The sequence below is a fragment of the Empidonax traillii genome, unplaced genomic scaffold (genome assembly GCF_003031625.1).
Source record: "Empidonax traillii isolate 1590-97213 ecotype Southwest subspecies unplaced genomic scaffold, ASM303162v1 scaffold319:size813200, whole genome shotgun sequence".
Lineage (NCBI taxonomy): Eukaryota > Metazoa > Chordata > Aves > Passeriformes > Tyrannidae > Empidonax > Empidonax traillii.
The window spans coordinates 348,669-353,330 of NW_020955512.1; the positions used below are offsets into that span (position 1 = coordinate 348,669).

The following is a 4,662-nucleotide window of genomic DNA, read 5'->3' on the forward strand; positions in this document are numbered from 1 at the left end:
GTTATTGGTAAGACAAGTCATAGTAAACCCAGCGCATACAAGCTGTGCCAACGTGCTGCAGGTGTGCCCATAAACAAGGCAGGTACTGTTCTGGTGGAGAACATGGAGATGCTTCAATATTGCACTGTCAGAGCAGGGGTTAGAGGCTGCCCCTGCATCAGCAGTGACCGAACTGGGTTATTTATCTTTTATCTCTAAATTGTAGATTTGATGACCATGGTTCGATCCCTTGTGATTTAGAGAAATAAAAAATAAAATCCTTTAAGGAAGAAAAATAACCCAACAACCATATTGATGTCTTGCCGTAGAGATGGAAGTGGGGACACTGAGGGTTTCTTCCCTGGATGAAATCAGCAAGATATCCCTGTGGCAGTGGGAGCTGCAGTGCTGCAGACAGGTTTTGGGCGTTTCACCAGCACACATGGCTGGGTTATAGCTGTAACTCATACCAGGGGTTTTGCTTCTCCGCTTGCCAGTTCAGTGCTTCTGTAAGCACAGAAATTTTCTTTCTCTCTCTCGCTGAAAAATCTGCTTCTCTGCATATTAAAAAGGATGTATGGGAAGTAACGTGGAAGATGCAGCATGCTCAGAGGAGGACGGATCGGATGCAAACAGTACGGGACTGTAATTATCGGGTCGTCTTACGTTAAAAATAGCATTGCATATGCAATTAAAAATTGTTAACTTGCACAGACTTTTTAATTATATATTTGTTCTCCCTGGCCAAACGTATTTGCTCGGTGGCGATGGGGAACTGTCCTGTCTCCCTGCTGGAGTCACCGTGAGGACAGCCCGGAGGGCAGAACCGTGCTCCCTGTGGAAGCGGCGCTTGGGGCGTGGAGGAACCTCTGGAGTCCCTGCGCGAAGTTGGAACAGAAAAGCGGCGCTTCCCCTCTCTCGGTCGTTAAAATTTCGCCCCAGCTGAGCACGCCCGCCCTGAGAAGGGGCAGGGCTCCCCTCCCCGCTCTCCGCCGCGTCCCGGGCTCTCCCCGCGGCCGGGGCGGGGCTGTGGCGGCTCGCCGTGCCCACATAGGCTGGGCCGGCCGGTGGGGCGGGCCCGGCCGGGGCCGAGCGGGCGGTGGCGGTCGCGAGGAGGTTCCTCCGGCTTCTCTGAGCGGTTTCTCCGGCAGCCGCTGCCCCGGGGGAGGGACGGGACCCGGCTGGCTCTGAGGGCACCATGGGGCACCCGCGGCCGCGGGGGCCGCAGGTCGGTGCGGGCGGGGCCTGCTCGGGGGTTGGCGGGGTGGGCGCCCGGCCCGGGGGGAGCGCGGCTACTTCGGCTCGGGGCGCCTGTTTTCAAGTTAATTCCCTGCTCGGGCTCTTTGCTGCGGCCAACTTTGCCGCTGGGAGGTGTTTGTCAGCCTGTCGGACGTAGCTCGTTTTTTTGCTCGTTTTCCGTGCCGTGAAATGGGTGGGTTCGGGCGGGATGCGAGTCCCGCCCGGGGGTCAGCGTGGGGCTCTGCGTTGGGGATCTCGGCGAGGGCAGCTTCGCTTTTGGGGTGAACTTCAGAGAGGCTGGTGTGTCCCCAGTGCCGGTGAAGTCGCGTCCCTGCCACGTCCCTTCTACACCCGCCGTTTTTGGGCAGGGGAAAAAACCTTGAGAGTTTCCCAACACGCTGACACAACCCGTTCTTGCCGAGCTGCCCGTTGGGTTTCTCGCGGCGAAAGCCTTTTCTGCCTGTTGCTGTTGCTCTTTATTTGGCACGATGCTCCCTGGAAATCTTCAAGCCCGAAGTGCCGACCTGGACTGTGGTTCAAGCTGGTGCAGCAGCTCCGTTGGCTTTGGAAAGTGTTTCCCTGACCTCTCCGCGCACAGCGGGACAATGCACATTGTGTGCCCGGGTCTGCGTGATCCCCACGTTCCTCCTTTGAGTAAATCCGCACGATGCCTCTCCAGCCGGCAACGTTACGTTGCTGTTTGGGGACAGGCAGTGACATTTGAACTGGGTGGATGAAGCTCTGCTGGTTTGACACTGTAAGTAATGGATGTCGTGGTCAGGCCGGTGTGTCCATGGCTGCTGGGACAAAAGCTCTCTGTTTTCCTACGGCATTGTGTTTCGAGCTGCCTGTGTTTGCAGCTCGAGGGGTGGGAACTCTTGAGTGCCTTTAAAATTACTCAAGAATTTGTGTTTTCCCTCCCGTGTCTTCTCTGGCATTTGGTACTGTGAGCTCATGCCAAAGGCTTGTAGGTAACCGGGAAACTTAATTTCCAACCACCTCTTCTCATGAGTGTTAGCTCTGTGGTTGAGTCTCGTGGACAAATTCTGCCCAGCTTCGCCAGGAGTTGGGAAGTTCCAAATTTAATCCCTGGCCTACCCTTCCTTCATCGGTCTGCACTGTGTTTGCTGTGAATATGCAGAAAGCCCCTTCCTTCAGGGTTGGTGTTACTGTGTGATGCTGAGCTCTCCCCAGGGATGCTGGGATCCCTTATCCCTGCTCAGGGATGGGCACAGGGCACTGGGATAGGAGGATAGCCACCCTTGTACAATTGCCTTGCCCTGCACTCACCTGCGGCTGAAAGGGGCCTTTCCTTCCATCCTTCTGCTGTGAGATACCACCAAATCTGTCAAATCTGTTTTTTTGCCGTGGGAAGGTGTGTCTGGGAAAGTGTGTCCGTTCTCCCCCAGCGTTGAGGGTGCAGCACACAGGTGACCTCCCATGGTATCTCCGTCACCCGTTTTGGAGCGGGGTTTAGCTGGCTGGGTGGGGGCTGAGCCCATGGAACTGTCCTCCCTTCAGTCCCAGTCTTGGTCAGAGCTCCCTCAGGGAGAGGGTCAAGATCTGGGGGAAAACCCCAGATTCCTCTGCAAACACCTGTTAAAATTTATGGAGATTCCTGTAGGCTGTAGTTCAGCCCATTAAATGAAAGTTTATTGAGAGGTATGTCCATTTGTTTTTATCAATATTTAACTTTACTAAGTAGAGAAGATTGAAGTTTCTCACTTAAATACTCATTTGCACATTTAGTTTTGTCCCAATATATAACATCATCCTTTTCAGGATTACTGAAAATTAGTGTTGAACCTCTGGTCTTACTGGAAAGGACTTAATAAAGTGACTTCTCCTGGAGGCCGTGATGCTCTTTTTATTGTGAGAGGCTTGAACTCCTGCCACAAAAAAGTACTCTTGCTGGCAGGTGTCTCCTGAGCTCTTACAGCTTAGGAAGAGTTTGCTGATATCAGGATTGCTGCTGCTTTAAACTGCTGAAGGTGCTGTTTTAGGTGTGTATAAATGAAGTCATAAGGGCTAAGTAGGTGATCTTTGCTTGTGAAATCATTCTTTCATGAAGCGGGCTGAAAGCTTGTACCTTGGCTGGAAATTTTATTACTCTTATAAGTAACAAAGTATAAAGGCTTGTGTCACTGCTATTCCTGTAACTTATGAAGTGCTCTTTAGACTGCAGGTGTGTCTGCAGCGAAGGAAAGATCCCGTGTTTTACAGGAGTGGGTCTGATCTTCAGCAGTGATTCGAGAAAGCTCTTACAAGATAAACCGTGCATCTGAGCGCAAGTTCAGCCGGTTGAACTTGGGTTTTTACAGTTGCTCCTTCTCTGGAAATTGATTTAAAGCAAGTTGTCAAACCTTCAGAGAAAGGAGTATATCAGGGGAGTGAGTGTACTTAACTGCTGGTGTTACCGCAAGTGTTCTTCCCTTGAAATGATATAATAAGGAAGATATCAGTTATTTATGTTCATGCAGGTTTCTAGTTTTATCTCATCTCTCTCTGCCCAATGAACACACCAAAGGAGAAACTCAGTCTCTGAAATTGCTGGAGTACTGCAGGAAGCAATTGAGGTCCGTGAGGAGCAGCTCCTTTCTGATGCCTTTGCTGCAAACAGGTGGTTCCTTAATTTCACAGCTATTTTGCAGCAAGTGATTTTAAAAATAATAATAACAATAAAGAATGAGCATTGTCGAGTGGCCCTAAATTGGTCCACAACAGCTAAGGAAGCAATTTTGATTTTCTTCTTGGTGTTGAGTTGCTGGAGTGCCTTATGTAAGTAAGGCACCTGGTCTTGGCTGAGGGTGAGGAAGGAGGGTGAGAGTGAACCTTCCTGCCTTTTCCTCCCATTGTCTGGCTGACAATTAACTGGTGATGTGTTTTTAACTTGCTCTCACATGCCTTGTACCCTAGAAACTCTCCTGCAGGGATTGAGATTTGTTCATACCACATATCCGAGCAAAGGTGCAACTGCATTCTTTTGTCTTTCCCTTCACAAAACCTTGGCCAACCTTTTTTTTTTGCCCTTTTTGTCAAAACAAGTTTTTTCAATCCGTATTCAGGTGCTGCTTGCCGTGCTTTTTCTGCTCTCTGAGAGGTGGGATGTGTGAGTAGCTGGTAGGCAGCCTGGCTTCTTTGCACCCACCAGACCTCAGCCCTGCTGAATGGAGTTACATGTATATTACCTATTTAATTTGTTTGTTTATATATATATATATATATATATATATAAATATATATATATATATATAAATATATATATATATATATATAAATAAGTTTTTAACAGTTATTGAGCCAGGTGCTCCTCCTGTGCCATTCGGTTTCAGGGACTCATGATCACCTGCTAGATGTACATACCAGCTCTGCACGTGCAGACACCCTGGAAAGTAGTGGGTGGTGGAGAGATTGGTGGAAAAAGAGCTCTGTTTGCCAGGTTTT

At 49.7% G+C, this 4,662-nt stretch overlaps 1 protein-coding gene across 1 annotated transcript in view; it reads left to right on the top strand.

The window, feature by feature from the left end:
• The first annotated feature begins 1,121 nt into the window (after positions 1–1,121).
• Positions 1,122–4,662, top strand: part of PLD1 (phospholipase D1) — a 62,213-nt gene continuing 58,672 nt past the window's right edge. Inside the window, exon 1 of the mRNA XM_027891302.1 lies at positions 1,122–1,207. The gene's annotated coding sequence lies outside the window, so the exon portion shown is untranslated. The remainder of the gene's footprint in view (positions 1,208–4,662) is intronic.